Below are 19,981 nucleotides of genomic sequence, written 5' to 3' on the forward strand. Positions count from 1 at the left end.
AAAACTGACAACCCCATATTCTGGGGCTGCTCTTGCCTTCCGAGATGGCCCACACTCTGTCTTGTCTGGAATTAAGATTTTTGGGAGAAATATCAACAACCTTAGATATGCAGATGACACCACCCTAACCGCAGAAAGTGAAGAGGAACTAAATAGTCTTTTGACGAAGGTGAAAGAGGAGAGTGAAGAAGCTGGCTTAAAACTCAACATTCGGTAAATGAAGATCATGGAATCTGGTCCCATCACTTCATGGCAAATAGATATCACTTTGCCAACAAAGGCCCGTCTAGTCAAAGCTATGGTTTTTCCAGTAGTTATGTATGGATGTGAGAGCTGGACCATAAAGAAAGCTAAGCATCAAGAATTGATGCTTTTGAACTATGGTGTTGGAGAAGACTCTTGAGAGTCCCTTGGACTGCAAGGAGATCAAACTGATAGGGATAGAATAGGATAGTTATACAAGTAGTTGTAGAAGTCCCAATAGGTGACTATAGATTGAAAAGGAAACCTAGGAAACTTTGGGAGGCCATTATTAAGCCAATGATAGCTCAAGAAAGCTAGTGGAACATTATTCAATGAATCAGGATTGCTTAATTATAAAACCATAAACAGAACCACAAGATATACCCTGGTGACTAGATGGAAGAAAGGTCATTACCCTTGTACTAATAAGATAATCCTAGTATGACCTCATAGGGTCAGACAGTTTCCTGCCTAATATGAAGGAGGAGCTAATGACTTATGTCTACATCTACATCTACCTGAAGAAGGCAGTCTTTTCTCATCCCCTTTTTTCCATTATTAATTGTAGCCCACTCAATCCTCTGGGCAGAGCTTCTTCACCTGCCCGACTGCGTCTCTTATAAGCATCCTATACTAATAAATCTACTTCTTGCCTATCACTTTGCCTCTCAAAGAGGATGCAATGATTGGATGGCATCACCAATTCAATGGATGTGAGTCTGAGCAAACTCTTGGAGAGTGTGAAGGACAGGGAAGCCTGGCATCCTGTAGTCTATTGGGTCACAAAGAATGGGACATGAGTGACAAAAACGAGGGAACAAAAAATGCAGAAACAAAGGACTGTTATCAGCAAGAGAACTAACAATAGCAAAGATAATAAGTCAGTTGGTAAAGATTCCCAGTTGTATTGCAATGGTAAAGGCTAGCCTAAAGCACTGTCTTGAGCTGTTTTTTAGATTTTAATCTCTTCTCAGGCCCTTTGGCTCAGATGGTAAGCAATCTCCCTGCAATGCAGGAAACTTGGGCTATATCCTTGGGTGAGGAAGAACCCCTGGAGAAGGGAATGGTTACCCAGTCCAGTATTCTTGTAGTCCAGTATTTTTGTAGTCCAGTATTCTTGCCTGAAGAATCCCATGAACAGAAGAGCCTGGTGGGTTGCAGTCCATGGGGTCATGGACATGACCGAGTTGGACACACTGAGTGACTATTACCAACTTTCAGGTCCTTTAACCACCACATCAACTGGAATCCAAGGGACCAAGATGTTGACTTTTCTGACTCTCAGTGACTTCAATCAACTAAAGTTTGGACTGGACTGCCCAGTGTGTTCAGTCATGTTCGACTCTTCATCACCCCATGTACTGTAGCCCGCCAGGATCCTCTGTCCATGGGATTTTCCAGGCAAAACTACTGGTGTGGGTTGCCATTTCCTACTCCAGGGGATCTTCCCTATCCAGGAATCCATCCAGAGTCCCTAGTGTCTTCCTCTTTGAAGGAGGATTCTTGACCTGCTGAGTCACTGGGGAAGGCCAAATTCCACTATGAATATGCCTGAACCCTTAGCTTAAAACTTCCCCAATTTTGCTGTCTAGGGAGACACTGCTTTGGGAAGGATTCCTGGTGTTCTCCATATTTGCTGCAATAATAAATCCTTCCTTCTCCCAATTCTGTCTTTTGGCTCAACATTCACCAAGAGGCAAACCCAGTTTTCAGGTAAAAGACATAAAGACAAGGAATTTCACCAGCGTTAAAGAGCAATACATTTCGTAATGACAAAAGAGTCAATTCATTGAGAAGACATGGCCATGCTAAATATGCATGTACCTAATATCAAAATTTCAAAATATGTTAAATGATACCTGACAGAACCAAAGAAACTAGATGGAATCAAAAGGAGAGATAGACAAATTCACAGTCACAGTTTTAGCTGGAGCTTTCAATACTGTTCTCTCAGCAACTGACAGAACAAAAAGACACAACACCATCTCTAAGGACACAGGGGACATGAAACAATATTATCTTTTCAAGTACACATGAAACATTTATCAACACAGATAATATTCTGAGCCATAAGCTAAGTTTTAATAAATACAAAATGATTGAAAAACTGTGGAATGTTCCTTTCTACTACAGAATTAAATTGGAAATTAATTGCAAAAGTTATCTGGAAAGCTGCCCAGATATATAGAAATTACACACATCCTCATAACTCACGGGTTACAGAAGTTGCAAAGGAAATTAGAAAATAATTTGAAATAAAATACAATCCATCAAACATAGTGAATAAAACGGATAAACCTCTAGCTAGACTGATTAAGAAAAAAGAAAGGGGATATAGAAACTAATAATATCAGGAATAAAAGAGGGGACATCTCTGAAGATATTAAAGGGCTAATAAGGAGGTAGGTAGCATGAACAACTTTATGCCAATTAATAAAATGGGTGACTTCATTGAGGACATAAATTGCTAAAACTATTTCAAGAAACAATTAAAAAATTGGAATAGTCTTATATCTAGTAATTAAATAAAATTTATATTTAAATATCTTTCTGTAAAGAAAAATCCATGTCATATGGCTTCACTGGTGAATTCCATTAAACATTTAAGGAAGAAATAATACACAAACTCTTTAAGAAATTAGAGGAGGAAGCTCTTATATGTTACTTTATGAGGTCATTATCTGCCAACACCAAAACCATATGAAGTCATTACAAGAAAATGGCACATTAATGTTGTTTCTGAAGGACAGACATAAAAATCCTTGACAAAGCATTAGCCAATTGAATCCCAAAATCGAAATGTAAAGGACCTAAACTAGCCAAAACAATCTTGAACAAAAATGGAAAACTTAAACCATTTTAAGACATAATAATCCAGGGGTATTCCAGGTGGCGCAAGTGGTAAAGAACCCAACAGCCTATGCAGGAGACATAAGAAGCTCAGGTTTGATCCCTTGGTTGGGAAGATCCCCTAGAGGAGGGCATGACAACCCACTCTTGTACTCCTGCCTGGAGAATCCCAAAGACAGAGGAGCCCGGCAAAGAGTCAGACACGACTGAAGCGACTTAGCGCGCACAAATGCATAGTAATTCAGACCATGTTGTACTGGGGAAATAACAGTGACACAGACCAATGGGACAGAACAGAGTCTAGAAGCAGATGTGTGTGTATATATATATGTACATATACATATATATGCATATATAATACATACACTTACACATATAATTCATAATTTTATTATATATAATTTGTAAAATAATGTATAACATGATATACATTATATAAACTATGCTTTATATATTTCTTTTTTCAACTGATTTTTGACTGTGTGAAGGCAATTCAATGGGAAATTCTTTCCAACAAAAGGTGAACTACTGGCTATTACATGAAAAAAGTGAACATTGATCCTTATAGATAAATATTAACTCAAAATAGATCATATACATAAAAGTAAAAGCTAATAATATGTAAGTTCTAGAAAATATATTGGAGAAAATCATCACAAGCAAAAATTTCTCAGATGAGATACAATCTAATCACCAATTACAGAAAATCGGTGTTGATAAATTGTACTTTATCAACATTGAAACCTTGCTCTTTGTTGACACTGTAAAGAAAACAGAGACAAACCATAAAATCTAAGAAAATATTTATAAAAGATATATTTAATTTTATATCCAGAATATATGTATCTAAAAATTAAACAATAAGTAAACAACTAAATAATAACTTGACAAAAAGTTAGAATAGATTCTTAACAAAAGAAGACATGTTTGGCCAATAGCACAAAAATAAACACACTCAATATTCATTAGGAAAAGCAATTTAAAAGAACAGTGAGAGAAAAACAAATAAAAGTACATTAAGGACTTCCCTGCTCGTTCAGTAGATGGGAGTCTCCTGCTAATGCCGGGGACACACAGTCAGTCCCTGGTCTGGAGGATTCCACTTGCCACAGAACAACTGAGCTCTTAAGCCATGATTACAGAGCCCATAGCAGCGCAACTACTGAAGCTTGTATGTTCTAGAGCCTGTGCTCTGCAACAACAGAAGCCACTACAATGAGAAACCCATGAGCAGCAACGAAAGACCCAGTGCATCCAAAAACAGATAAATAAAATATAAGCAAGTGCCTAAAAAAGTACAGTGCAATACCACAATACCCTAAATAGAATGGAGGATTCCCTGATGGCTCAGGGGGTAAAGAATCCACTTGCAATGCAGGAGATGTGGGTTCAGTCCCTGGGTTGGGAAGATCCTCAGGAGGGGGAAATGGTAACCTGCTCCAGTATTCTTGCCTGGGAAATCCCATGGACAGAGGAACCTAGCAGGCTGAAGTCTATGGGGTTGCAAAGAGTTGCACGCAACTGAGTATGCATGCAAATACAGAATGGCTAAAACTGACTGATAATACCAGGTGTTAATAAGGATATGGAGCAACTGCAATCCTCAGAGTTGCTGGTAGTTAAGTGGTCTAACCACTATGGAAAACTATTCAGCAGTTTCTTAAAAAGTTAGACTTACACCTAACCATATATATGACCTATCGACTCCACTTCTATGTATTTAGTACAACAAAATGAAAATGTACGTCCACACTTTTTATATCAATGTACATAAGCTTTACTCGTAACAGCAAAAAACTAGAAACAGCCCAAACATCCATCAACAGATGAATGGATATAGAAATTTGGTATATCCATTCAATGGAACATTATTACCCTTAATAAGGAATAAACTATTTAAATATATCTGCAACAACATGAATGAGTTTCAAAAACATTATGCCGGGCCAAAGAAGCCAAACCCACAAAGTGAACACCGTACGAGTTTATTTATACAAAATTCTAGATAAAGCAAACCAATCTACAGGGTCAAGAAGTACATCAGTAGTTGCCTGGAGTGGAGGCTGTCAGGGGTGGGTTGGGGGCATGATTTGCCAGGGCACAAGGGAACATTTTGGGATTTATGGTTTTCTTATTATACTTGGGTTTGAATCATTCTAGAAAGTCTCATAGCTAAGGTTTGAAAGTCACTTAGGGGAAGTAGTCCTTGTTGGATGGATATGATCTATACCTTGACTGTGGTAAAGGTTATGGGGCCATATATATTTGAAAAAAAATTCACCTAACCATACATCTAAAATGGGTGCATTTTATTTTATGTAAATTATAGCTTACTAACAGTTCATCTAAAAAATGAAATGGTTAAAAAAAATGCAATTTTCTTGGATACCCTCCAGACTTAGTGAATCAGAAAGCTGAGATGGTGGGGGCGACTTCTCTGGTAGTCCAGTGGCTAAGACTCCATGCTCCCAATGCAGGTTCAAGCCCTGGTCAGGGAACTGGATGCCACATGATGAAACTAAAGATTCCCAAGCCCCAACAAAAATCAAAGATCCCATGTCACAATTAAGACTCCGCACAGGCAAACAGCTCAAACAGTAAAGAATCCGCCTGCAATGCAGGAGACCCAAGTTCAATCCCTGGGTCGGGAAGACCCCCTGGAGAAGGGAATGGCTACCCACTTTGCTATTCTTGCCTGGAGAATTTCATGAACAGAAGAGCCTGGCAGGCTACCGTCTATGGGGATGCAAAGAATAGGACATGACTGAGTGACTAACACAAGCAAATAAATACTTATAAATAGCCAGGATGGTCAAGAATTAATGTTAAAACAAAATCCCCAAATGATTCTGGAGAAGGCAATGGCACTCCACTCCAGTACTATTGCCTGGAGAATCCCAGGGACAGGGGAGCTTGGTGGGTTGCAGCAGTCCATGGGGTCTCTAAGAGTTGGACATGACTGAGTGACTTCACTTTCACTTTTCACTTTCATGCATTGGAGAAGGAAATGGCAACCCACTCCAGTGTTCTTACCTGGAGAATCCCAGGGACGGGGGAGCCTGGTGGGCTGCCGTCTATGGGGTCGCACAGAGTCGGACAAGACTGAAGCAACTTAGCAGCAGCAGCAGCCACCAAATGATTCTGTTGATTAGCTAGGCTTAAGAAAAGCAGATACTTTAGGAAACACGGATAGTCAGACTTGTTAAAATTTGACTATAAACAGTATATTCCCTCGGTTTCAGTTCAGTTCAGTTCAGTTCAGTCGCTCAGTCGTGTCCGACTCTCCGCGACCCCATGAATCACAGCACGCCAGGCCTCCCTGTCCATCACCAACTCCCGGAGTACACTCAAACTCATGTCCACAGAGTCGGTGATGCCATCCAGCCATCTCATTCTCCGTCGTCCCCTTCTCCTCCCGCCCCCAACCTTTCCCAGCATCAGAGTCTTTTCCAGTGAGTCAACTCGTCTCATGAGGTGGCCAAAGTATTGGAGTTTCAGCTTTAGCATCAGTCCCTCCAATGAACATCCAGGATTGATCTCCTTTAGAATGGACTGGTTGGATCTCCTTGCAGTATAAGGGACTCTCAAGAGTCTTCTCCAACACCACAGTTCAAAAGCATCGATTCTTCGGCGATCAGCTTTCTTCACAGTCCAACTCTCACATCCATACATGACCACGGGAAAAACCATTGCCTTGACTAGACGGACCTTGGTCGGCAAAGTAATGTCTCTGCTTTTTAATATACTATCAAGGTTGGTCATAACTTTCCTTCCAAGGAGCAATCGTCTTTTAATTTCATGGCTGCAATCAGCATCTGCAGTGATTTTGGAGCCCAAAAAAACAAAGTCTGACACTGTTTCCATTGTTTTTCCATCTATTTCCCATGAAGTGATGGGACCAGATCCCATGATCTTTGTTTTCTGAATGTTGAGCTTCAAGCCAACCTTTTCACTCTCCCCTTTCACTTTCATCAAGAGGCTTTTGAGTTCCTCTTCACTTTCTGCCATAAGGGTAGTGTCATCTGCATATCTGAGGTTATTGATATTTCTCCCAGCAATCTTGATTCCAGCTTGTGCTTCTTCCAGCCCAGCGTTCCTCATGATGTACTCTGCATATAAGTTAAATAAGCAAGGTGACAATATACAGCCTTGACGTACTCCTTTTCCTATTTGGAACCAGTCTGTTGTTCCATGACCGGTTCTAACTGTTGCTTCCTGACCTGCATACAGGTTTCTCAAGAGGCAGGTCAGGTGGTCTGGTATTCCCATCTCTTTCAGAATGTTCCACAGTTTATTGTGATCCACACAGTCAAAGGCTTTGGCATAGTCAATGAAGCAGAAATAGATGTTTTTCTGAAACTCTCTTGCTTTCTCCATGATCCAGCGGATGTTGGCAATTTGATCTCTGGTGCCTCTGCCTTTTCTGAAACCTGCTTGAACATCTGGGAGTTCACGGTTTACATACTGCTGAAGCCTGGCTTGGAGAATTTTGAGCATGACTTTACTAGCGTGTGAGATGAGTGCAATTGTGCGGTAGTTTGAGCATTCTTTGGCATTGCCTTTCTTTGGGATTGGAATGAAGACTGACCTTTTCCAGTCCTGTGGCCACTGCTGAGTTTTCCAAATCTGCTGGCATATTGAGTGCAGCACTTTCACAGCATCATCTTTCAAGACTTGAAATAGCTCAACTGGAATTCCATCACCTCCACTAGCTTTGTTCGTAGTGATGCTTTCTAAGGCCCACTTGACTTCACATTCCAAGATGTCTGGCTCTAGGTCAGTGATCACGTTATCGTGACTATCTTGGTCGTGAAGATCTTTTTTGTACAGTTCTTCTGTGTATTCCTGCCACCTCTTCTTAATATCTTCTGCTTCTGTTAGGTCCATACCATTTCTGTCCTTTATCGAGCCCATCTTTGCATGAAAAGTTCCCTTGGAATCTCTAATTTTCTTGAAGAGGTCTCTTGTTTTTCCTATTCTGTTGTTTTCCTCTATTTCTTTGCATTGATCACTGAGGAAGGCTTTCTTATCTCTCCTTGCTATTCTTTGGAACTCTGCATTCAGATGCTTATATCTTTCCTTTTCTCCTTTGCTTTTCGCCTCTCTTCTTTTTACAGCTATTTGTAAGGCCTCCTCAGACAGCCATTTCGCTCTTTTGCATTTCTTTTCCATGGGGATGGTCTTGGTCCCTGTCTCCTGTACAATGTCACGAACCTCCGTCCAGAGTTCATCAGGCACTCTATCAATCAGATCTAGTCCCTTAAATCTATTTCTCACTTCCACTGCATAATCATAAGGGATTTGATTGAGGTCATATCTGAATGGTCTAGTGGTTTTCCCTACTTTCTTCAATTTAAGTCTGAACTTCACAATAAGGAGTTCATGATCTGAGCCACAGTCAGCTCCTGGTCTTGTTTTCGCTAACTGTATACAGCTTCTCCATCTTTGGTTGCAAAGAATATAATCAATCTGATTTCGGTGTTGACCATCTGGTGATGTCCATGTGTAGAGTCTTCTCTTGTGTTGTTGGAAGAGGGTGTTTGCTATGACCAGTGCATTCTCTTGACAAAACTCTATTAGCCTTTGCCCTGCTTCATTCCGTGCTCCAAGGCCAAATTTGCCAGTTACTCCAGGTGTTTCTTGACTTCCTACTTTTGCATTCACCAGACACCAAATGAAGCCACTAAGTGAACACTGTCCTTGGGTGCTCGTGACCATCATTAGTCTCTTAGCCTTAACTTGATCTACTTTTGGTGGTAGGTAGCTCCCTCTGCCCCCAGTTTTCATGTTTTTATACTATTATTGACTATTGTTTCCTAGTTTTTACCTTTTTTTTTTTTAACCTTGCCACCAGTCTTGTGGAATCTCAGCTCCCTAAACCAAGGATTGAACCCAGGCCATGGCAGTGAAACCCTGGAATCCTAACCACTAAACCACCAGGGAACTCCCTAGATTTTACCTTCTTTACTTTTTACTTCCTTTTTCTTTTGTAAAAGGAGGTAAACGGATCATAGCTTATATACTATACCCACAAAGTATTTTGTGCTGATTCCTTTATTTGGTTGATCCACCAGCATCTTTTGGGAATTGATGGCTGGACTTTGAAAGGAATCACAGGCCTCCCTTGAGTTTTCCAGAACTGTTAAGGTCAAAGCCTAAGTGCTTCTTCAGACCTGAGGACTTTTGAACAAGATAGGAGATTTACATGGTACTATCCCAGATTGCTCAGCAGTAAAGAATCCACCTGCAATGTAAGCAACCCGGGTTCGATCCCTGGGTTGAGAAGATCGTCTGCAGAAGGAAATGGCAACCTACTCTAGTACTCTTGCCTGGAAAATCCCATGGACAGAGAAGCCTGGTGGGATACAGCCCATGGGGTCACAAAAGAGTTGGACATGACGTAGCGATGAACAACAACAACAATTTTTTAAAACAGGGCTGCTGCTGCTAAGTTGCGTCAGTTGTGTCCAACTCTGTGCAACCCCATAGACGGCAGCCCACCAGTCTCCTCTGTCCCTGGGATTTTCCAGGCAAGAAGACTGGAGTGGGTTGCCATTTCCTTCTCCAATGCATGAAAAGTGAAAGTGAAGTTGCTCAGTCATGTCTGACTCTTAGCGACTCCATGGACTGTAGCCTACCAGGCTCCTCCATCCATGGGATTTCCCAGGCAAGAGTACTGGGGAAAGTTTTGATTTTAAAATGTGACTCTGCAAATCATCTATTACAATGTCTTCAATTGCCTCTGAGCCATTCCACCAGCGATCAACCACGCCAAGTCAAAGCTCTGAGGAGAACCTGCAAATTATATTGCTGTCCCTGAGATTTCCTTGGAGATGATCTGTTTACAGTATCAAATTCTACCAGACCAACTTACAAACAAATTTTCCTTGGCATCCTGACCCATGACGTTTCTTTTTGGCATGCTGATCTGTCTTCTTTCAGAATCAGTTTTTCATGATTTTGAGCTGAGCCTGTTCCTGAAATAATTATCACCTGGCTTCACTGACGGAGCTCAACTGGGGATGTGCTGCAGTTTGTCCTCTTGGAAATGTAAGTCAAACGTAACAGACCACAAAGAGCTGTATTTTCTAAAATGGCTTATTCTCTTTACACTGTTGGCCTTGAATCAATCTTGAAAGTTTTATGGCTAAGATCTGGAGGTCACGTGGGTTCAGAAGCCCTCATCAGGTGGATTTTAACTAACTGACTAGCTTATCTCCTATTTCAGGTCCAGTGTGAACCTTAAAAATGGAAATTTAGGGAGGGTTTCCCTGGTAGTCCAGTATTTTAGAATCCACCTGCCACTCAGGGGACATGAATTTGAGCCCTGGTCTTGGAAGGTTCCACCTGCTGTGGAGCAATGAAGTCCACGAACCACAACTACGAAGCCAGAGCTCTACAGCCTGAGAGTGGGAACTACTGAGCCCACGCACAGCAACTATTGAAGTCCGCGTGCCCTAGAGCCCCTGCTCCGCGAGAGAAGCCACCACAATGAAAAGCCTGGCACGACAATAAAGAGTAGCCCCCACTGGCCACAACTAGAGAAAGCCCAGGAACAGCGATGAAGACCCAGCCAAAAATAAATTAAATAAATATTTTTAAAAAATAAATAAAAATGTGAATCTATTTTATGCTCCTTATTCTAAAACTAAGGCATGAATGTTTGCCAAAAATAATTCAGAGAATGTAGAAGTCTTTAAGGATCCAGAATTAACATATATATCAGGTTTTTCTGCAAATGTATAGTATACACGTGTATGTTTAACAACAGAGTCCTATGAAACATACTGTTTTATCAACTACCCTTTCCACTAAATATACAGTGAACTGTTTTCATAGATTAACTACACCAAAAGAAATGGCTGCTTACAACGCATATTCTCTATTTGAACAGTTCAAAGATGGACAGGTTAAGTCGTGGGGTACTGCCCTTTGACTCACTCAACACCCACTTCAACTCCATTCTCACTGCCCTCCTTAATTCTAAAAGCTGGAAAAAATAAGCACTTCCTTTTCCAGACACCCTAAGGTCGGCTTCCCTGCTGGTTCAGACGGTAAAGAATAAGCCTGTGATGCAGGAGACACGGTTCAATCCCTGGGTCAGGAAGATTCCCTGGAGAAGAGAATGGACACCCACTCCAGTATTCTTTTTGGAAAATCCCATGCACAGAGAAGCCCGGTTCGCTATATAGTCCATGGAGTCGCAAAGAGTCGCAGAGTCGGACACGGCTGAGCGACTGACACTTTCTGCCGCCCTCCTAGGCTTCCTGCTCCCCACAGGTGGCCCCAGGCACAGCCAGCAGGGAGCGGGGAGCCGGGTTCCCTCACAGCAACCCCAAGTCTCCAGCCAGCCCCGAGATATTTCTCTGCTGGACTTCTTAGGGCACGAGATGAACAGACACCCTAATTTAAACCACTAAAAAAATAAACTGCAAAATGCCTCTGGGCACTCGCTCGGTTATTTTTTCTAAGAAAAACTCGCAGAAGTAGATTAAAGATACGTCTTAAAATACTTTCGAAACATTTTATCAACGGACACTGAAACCAACCCTGAATTGTTACTGACCTGGGTCCTTGGGTTTTTCAGGCAATAGAAACTGACAAGAGGCGAGGCAAGAATTTCAGGCAAGGCTTTCTTGAGGCTCCCGCGACACCACCGGAGACTGAAATCTAGAAACAGGTGCCGAAGACAGCGGGCTGGTTCCTTAAACAAGGTGAGGGTAGGGGCAGATCGGTGGCTGGGGCAGAAGGCGTGGCCTAGGTGGTCTGCCCACCCCTTGGTGGTGCTGTGTGCAGGGCTCATGCGCAGTACCCTGCTTTTTTTGCTCCCGGCACTTCAGAAGTGGCCGTTGGTTTATAGCCTTTTTGTATCTTATTGTTCATAGTTGCCATGACCGAAGTTATTTTTAGTCCTTTATAGTTTCTTTGTATTCTGTTGCTCGAGGAGGTGGTTACACTCTGCACTTCAGTAAAGGCTCCCAAGGTTCCCAGCTATCACATGGTGCAAGCACACTGGTCACATGCATGCGTGCTCTTTCATGACCAACTTTTTGCAGCCCTATGGACTGTAGCCCACCAGGCTCTTCTATCCATAGAATTCTCCAGGCAAGAATACTGGAGTGGGTTGCCATTCGCTTCGCCAGGGGATCTTCCCGACCCAGGGATCGAACCCAGATCTCCTGCATTGCAGGAAGATTCTTTACTACTGCACCGCCTGGTAAACCCTGGGTCCCAAGTCCCGGCGTATGTCTATTTGAGTATACGCCTTTCTCTGCTGTGCATGCGTGCTAAGTTGCTTCAGTCATGTCCGATACTATGCGACCCTATGGACTGCCCTCCAGGCTCCTCTGTCCATGTAATTCTCCAGGCAAGAAAACTGGAGTGGATTGCCATGCCCTCCTCCAAGGGATCTTTCTGATCCAGGGATCTATATCCGCAGTCACTTAATGTCTCCTGTACTGGCAGGCGGGTTCTTTAGCACTAGCACCCCTGGGAAGGCCATGCATGTGTCAAGAATAGTTAACCTGAGATCTGCCGTTTTAAAATTTCCCAGCTTCTGATGTATAGCAAAAACCACCACAATATTGCAAAGTAATTATCCTCCAATTAAAATTAAGAAAAACCATTGACAAGGCTCTAAAAAAAGGTTTTCCCCAGCTTCACTGAGACAACAGACATATAATATTGTATAAGTTTACTTAACAAATTTTGAAATGCACAAAGTCGATTATGGATTGCATTATCTCTTTTGGGGGGGCACCATTTCCAAACTGACAGATTTATAAAGGATACCTCATTGTTTCAATTTGCCTATCTTAGCTTGCCAGGGATAATGCATGTTTAGTGAATGCTTGTATTCTGTGGTGTTGGAGAAGACTCTTGAGAGTCCCTTGTACTGCAAGGAGATACAACCAGTCCATTCTGAAGGAGATCAATCCTGGGTGTTCATTGGAAGGACTGATGCTGAAGCTGAAACTGCAATACTTTGGCCACCTCATGTGACGAGTTGACTCACTGGAAAAGACTCTGATGCTGGGAAAAGTTGGCGGCGGGAGGAGAAGGGGACGACAGAGAATGAGATGGCTGGATGGCATCACCGACTCTGTGCACGTGAGTTTGAGTGAACGTCCGGGAGTTGGTGATGGACAGGGAGGCCTGGCGTGCTGTGATTCATGGGGTCGCGGAGAGTCGGACATGACTGAGCAACTGAACAGAAGTGATCTGAACTGTATTCTTTCTTTTGTAAATTTCAGGTTAGATCAGGGAACTAACTTACTGGCAGCAGCCTGCTTCCCTCCTCTTTGCTTGTGGGCAGCGTTGGGGGAAACAGCTAGCAGCCACTTTGTTTGAAATTCCAGCAACTCTATTACATCCCTGTCACTTTCCCATAGGATGTTACAGACATGATCTCCTTTTCAGGCCTGCTCTTTGGCAGTCCAAATGTCTCCACAACCCCAGCACCCTTGGGAAGGACCTTGGTGAGAGATGTCTCCAGAAGAAAAAAAAAAAGTTAGCGATCCTTTGAGCATCTGCTACTGTCAAGCATATGCTGAACAAGTTTCTGAACAGCTTAAGTTGCTACTTGTCATCCAAAGGGCTGAGTCATTCATCTTCTTATGTTGGGTGGAACCAGACACCCCAACAGTCAGAGAATAGCAATTTCTTACAGGTGACACAAATGTCTGCACAGAAATCACATTTAGCAAATAATATCATTTGGGTATATCATGTAATGGATTCTTTCATGGATGCTACTCCATGTTGTCATGGAATGACATGTCTATATTTAAAAAAATTTTTTTTTTGTAAATTTAACAGAATTATATTTTACTTATTACTTTTTCTTTTTAGTTGCATTGCACAGCATGTGGGATCTTAGTTCCCCAACCAGGGATCAAACCCTGCGCCCCCTGGGGTGTGAAGTCTTAACCATTGAACCACCAGGAAAGTCCTATTTAAATATTTTAACTATGTTTTTGTAATCACCCAAGGCTACTGAGAATAAGAAAGTATAAATTGGGTATAAGGACTAAAGTAAAAATTCTCAGCCTTTTTACACCTATGTCTGGATGCCAGCTTTCTGAGTCATTTTTCATTAATGATTTGTAGCCTGCAGGGCCCAAGAGGGACTCACAGGCTCTGGATGACTCATAGACACTGAGGCTTCCAGTTCAAGGAGCAGACCGGTGATGATTTGCCAGTATTGACTGCAAGAAGCATCGTCCTTGGCAAGATGGGCTGGTAGCTCCTTCCCCTATCCAAGTTTTCAACTTATGCCCTGCGACAAGAGGTTGACTTCTATGGACTGTATGTTGCTTTCTTGTTCAGTCACTAAGTTGTGTCCAACTGTTTGCAACCCCATGGACAGCAGCACACCTGGCTCCTCTGTCCTTCACTGTCTCCCAGACTTTGCTCAGATTCATTTTCTTGAGTCGGTGATGCTATCTAACTATCTCTTCTTCCACTGCCCTCTTCTCCTTTTAACTCCAATCTTTCACAGGTTTCCAATAAGTCGGCTCTTCGCATCAGGTGGCCCAAAGTATTGGAACTTCAGCTTCAGCATCAGTCCTTCCAGTTCAGGATTGATTTCCTTTACAATTGACTGGGTTGATCTCCTTGCAGTCCAAGGACTCTCAAGAGTCTTCTCCAGCACCACAGTTCAAAAGCATCAATTCTTTGGCGCACAGCCTTCTTTATGATCCAGCTCCCACATCCTTTCTATATGAGTACAGATGGACAATATTCAGTTCAATTCAGTTCAGTCACTAAGTCGTGTCCGACTCTTTGTGACCCCATGGACTATAGCACGCCAGGGTTCCTTGTCCATCACCAACTCCCGAAGCCTGCTCAAACTCATGTCCATTGAGTTGGTCATGCCATTAGAAGCACACAAATTTAGTGCCTGGAAAGTTTCGTGTAAATAGGAGTACTGTGTGGGGGTTATTTGTAAGCTAATCCTAATGGAAGGGCTGCCATTATTATTTATCACCTGTGGTCAATATATGGTGAGTACATTATTAGGGAATTATTGACTGTTGATTGTTTTCTTTGCCTTGTAAACAATTGTTTAAAGATTGATTTAATCATACCTAAATTGTCAGCTGTATCTACTTAATAGTTCCTGCCCTAGAGCCACACATGGCCAACTCATCCATCCTTCAAGATTGTGGCAGGTGATGGTCAGTCTCTCTATTAATTCTACTTCCTTAGGGATAAACCTCAGTTTTATTTGGGAAGACAATGTACACAAATAAATGACTACATTTTTTTTTCAAACAACTATCAAGGACTCTACAGAGCTTGTTTTGTGACTTATATCTTATCAGAATTTATGGCAATAGAAATTAAAGCTGAAACATGTTTGAAATATTTACTTGTTCATCAAAAATTACAGTAATAAACCCACTACATGTTAACATAAATACTTTATAATTTTAAAAAATTGCTTTGCATTGTAACACCCTTTTCTATCAGGATTAACAGAAGATAGGTGGATTTTCACATTTCCTTCTGCACTCAAGATGCTGAAGTATCACAAGACAGCCTTTGGAAAATGCCACTATTCACTACTGAGAGAATGAAAGTGGAAAAAGGCAACTACCATCTTAGTGGGGGGCGGCAGAGGATAACATGGTTGGATGGCATCACCGAAATAATGGTCATGAGTCTGAGCAAACTGCAGGACACAGTGAAGGACAGGGAAGCCTGGTGTGCTGCAGTCCGTGGGGTCACGAGGAGTTGGACACGACAGCAACTGAACAACAACGATCCTAGTGTTATTATGAAAGCAGTTTTGACTGCAAAGATCTTCTGAGAAGGTCCAGGAAACCCTCAGGAGTTCCCAGCCACCCAACACAACTCTTGTGACCTCCAAATCCCACTGGGTTCAGCCAGTGGGAGCCCTGGCAATAAGACAAGAGCCATCGGAAATTTCCTGCCCTACCTCATCTTTGAAGGGTGCATTCACTGAAGCTGGCTTCGTTTCTCAGAGTAAGGCTTCTTTCAAATGACTCTCTTCTATGGGTTCTACCTGCTTCTTCCATTACCCCTTTGGGCCTAGGGATTGAACATCTCTAAGTTGTTACATTATTTATCTTAGTTTTTTCTACACTCTGTGCACACCTTCATAAATAAAAACTGAATTTATTCTGAAGTCCCTTTTTACCACCACATGTAACTCAATGAACAACAAACTCAATGAACAACACAAAAACTCAATGAACACAAAAACAAAAACTCAATAAACAACACAGAGCCTTGTTCTACATCGGAAGTTCTCAAGGTGTGGTCTCTGGAGCATAGGCATCAGTTATCACCTGGAAACCTGTTAAGAATTAGAATTTACATTTTTGGACCACACTCTGGACAGACAGAATAAGAAATTTTAGGGATGGGGCTCAGCAATTTGTGTTTTAACAAGCTTTTCAGGGATTCTGATACATGATAAACTGTGGCCCAGTCTAAAAACACTGCTCAAACAAGATAATGAATAATAGTGCCCTAGTAAATTTAGAAACTGTAAAGTTAGATAAAGTTAGCCCTTGATTAATATTAGCTATGGGAATTCCCTGGAGGTCCAGTGGTTAGGACTTGGGGCTTTCACTGCCATGGTCCAAGTTCAATCTCTGGTCAAGGAACTAAGATCCTGTAAGTTGTGTGGTGCAGCCAAAAAAACAAAAACAAAAAAATAAAAGGCTGGTTTGTATCTTTAAAAATGGAAGATATAGGTACCAAAATAGTATGTAGACACTGTTGGGTACATTTACAAAAATTGAGGTAACAGGTTTATTTTAAAAGTTAGTATTTATAGCATGCTAGAAACTGCATTCTTTTTAACTATTTATTCCAACTTATGAAAAATTGTGGATATCAAATTTAAAATGTACCAAGGGGCACATGATTATTAAAAACTACTTTTGTAGGGGACTTCCCTGGTGATTCAGTGACTAAGGCTCTGCACTTTCAGTGCAGGGGGCCTGGGTTGGATCCCTGGTCAGGGAACTAGATCCCACATGCCACAACTAAAGAGTTCACATGCTGTCACTACAAAAGAAAAAGAAAAAAAGATCCTGCATGCTGCATGAAGATGGAAGATCCCAACTGCCGCAACTAAGACCTGATGCAGCTAAATACTAAAAATAAAAAAAAAGCTTTTGAAGGTATCGAACCAGAGAAATTTGCAGATCTCTTGTCTATGGTTATCTATTCCCTTTTCTCCCCCTTTGGCCAAGGATTAAACCTGTCGCCCCCTACAATGGAAGATTGGAATCCGACCCACCAGACCACCAAGGAATTACCAATCTGTTTACTTTTCGAACACCATATGGCTGTCAACTGTCAAATCATTGGGGATGGGTGAGGTACATGGATATGATGACTGATTAACCAACCCAACTAGCCATGCACTGAACTCTAAAGCTTACTTCCATGACTGAGAGGTGGCCCTTATGGTAACCCCCACCCCCCCAACTTGGTGTAATGGCCTTACCAGTCTGTCTGCCCTCCTTACCACGAGCCTTGGGACTTCCTGAGCTCTCTATGCACCTCTCCTATAAGAGGGAAAGTTGGGAAAGGTGAGCTTTAGGTCGGATAGAGAGTACTGATCTAGTACAAGTTTTTAAAGCATATTAATAGTCCCTCTACTATATCCTGTAACAAATACCTGTGTTGACTTACTCTTTGTAAATATATGATTTTCATCTGGCTTTCTGAAATGCTGAAAGCCAGAATGAAGGGTTACAACTACTTTATACTGCTTTCTTCAAATTCTCCCCAGATTCCACATATTCCAGAATGGGACATTTTTTCCTTCTTGAAATAGTTCAAAGAATGTGCTTAGAGTAAATTCAAAGTAACATACCACACACACCAGTCAAACATAAAGACAAACACTACACAAAAATACCCAAACAAAACCCAAAGAATAACATCAACTTTCAACCTCAGCATACCCATAAAAACTTGACAACAACCTGTATCATGACTAAAGGGAAATCATCTGTTGACTATTTCCTTTGAGAAGCCATCTTCAGAAAAAGGTAACACATGTAATCATGTTTATATGGACAGACAGAGTTATACATTCTTCTCCCGTTTTCACCTCTATTTTCATTCACCTCCTACATTACAGACTGTATCTATTTGCACTTCATTTTGTGTGTTTCTGTTTGGATGAATTCTTATACATGTGCATTTTAAATTAAATTTAAATCTGCTTTAACATAGCATGAAAAAAAAAGACTGACCAGTGCCGATTTAGTTTCAACCGTGTTATATAGGAATCCCAAAGCATCACATTTCCTTGTACTCTGGGAACAATATATAGCCTGAACAAAAGGTTATACAGGGAAGGAAATGTAATTGATTCTGAAGAGCGTGAACATCTGCAGAGAATGTGTTGTAAGAGAAAACGATCTCTGAGGGTCCTGCTTATGATGATGAAATGGTTTCTTGTTACCCAGGTCAGAAAAGTAACTGGCTGCCCCCGTCCCCACCCCAAGTCCAATCCCTAAGTAGAGCGAGATTACAGATGCTAGAAGCTACTTTCTACGACACCAAAACCAACGGAAAGAGGAAGTAGGTACAGAAGACTTGACAAAACTAAATTTGCCCACTGGTGTTGAAAGGTCAGAGAAACTTTATTCTGGTGCAGATTTTGTCATTCAGTGTAAAGTGATTGAGGCCAAGTCAGTTTTTCTCTCTAAGCTTCAAGTTTCTCAGCTTCGATATGGGAGAGCTGAGTTGGACAACAGACACAGTTCTTTTCTGGTGCTGTCTGAAATGAGATTAACAGACTACTTTTTTATTGAGAAGTCTCTTGAAGTCTCAGACTTTCCATTTCACATGGGAAGAGCAAAAATTCTGACACAAGTCATTTAAGAACATCAACATTTATTTAACATGATAAAAAAGAAATGAAATATGAACATTTGCATTTAAACAATAGTAAGTAGCCTTTAATACTTACATTACGTGTGCTCATTGTATAATATATACACAATGAACATAATTACATTTGTACACAAACTAAGTACTGGATTTGAAAACCTGCTTATTGCTGTACACATCTAGTTCAATGAAGTAGAAGCCCAGTACTTCAAAATACCTACATTTTAAATTGCTTTTTAAGAAAAAGTAAGCAGTAACATTTGTGTTTAAGCTGACAAGAGTGTGGCAGTAACCGCTGACAATGCAATCTGACTGAGAAATAATATAGCAGGAAACGAGACATACTTCACTTAGCAATAATAAAATGGCACATTTTAAATATATATATAAAATTTTTACAAATCAAGTGTGAAACAAAGCATTGCAGTAGCTGAAATGGGAGGAAGAAGAAAAAAAAAAAGGAAAACAAGCTTCACTGGAAATAATAATTAAATTTTCTGTACTGAAAAGTGAAAAGAAATATAAATCCACCCAGACTTTAGAAACATCAAAACCTGGAGATCAGCAACTACGTAAGCTCTGGCTGTAGACTGCACACTAAAAAGCACCTTTACTTATGTGCTTTGAAATCATAGCAGCAAGCTGGTGTCAGAGTAATAACCTTGAGATTACATTACAGAACCTTGAGTGTACATACGGGCCATTAAAGCTGTTTTGGAATAAACATTTTCCAGAAGTGATAAAATGATGCTCTGTGGCCAAAAGCATCAGAACTATGAATTTCATAGATTTAAAATATACTGTACAATTCTTCTCACATTGCCAAAGGTCCATGTCCTCAGCTCTGAATGGTTTCAACAGAAGTCAGTATAGCTGAAAAATACAGAGAAGGAAAATTACTTTGACATCTGCAAAGTTAATGAATGACCCTTTCCTAAAGTAACTGAGGGTGACATTCTCTAACAAAAGAACTGACAAGCATGGCCATGAAAATCCTAAA

The 19,981-nt window shown here is 41.2% G+C and overlaps 1 protein-coding gene across 9 annotated transcripts in view; it reads right to left on the reverse strand.

Moving 5' to 3' along the window:
- Nucleotides 1-19,469: 19,469 nt before the first annotated feature.
- The window catches only part of PLEKHA5 (pleckstrin homology domain containing A5), a 271,652-nt gene continuing 271,140 nt past the window's right edge, over nt 19,470-19,981 (reverse strand). For all 9 annotated transcript variants that reach the window (XM_088837293.1, XM_055395744.2, XM_055395739.2 and 6 more), the window contains one exon: nt 19,470-19,854. The gene's annotated coding sequence lies outside the window, so the exon portion shown is untranslated. The remainder of the gene's footprint in view (nt 19,855-19,981) is intronic.

This window comes from Moschus berezovskii, chromosome 6 (genome assembly GCF_049115385.1).
Source record: "Moschus berezovskii isolate FMDL1 chromosome 6, NW_MosBer_1.0, whole genome shotgun sequence".
Lineage (NCBI taxonomy): Eukaryota > Metazoa > Chordata > Mammalia > Artiodactyla > Moschidae > Moschus > Moschus berezovskii.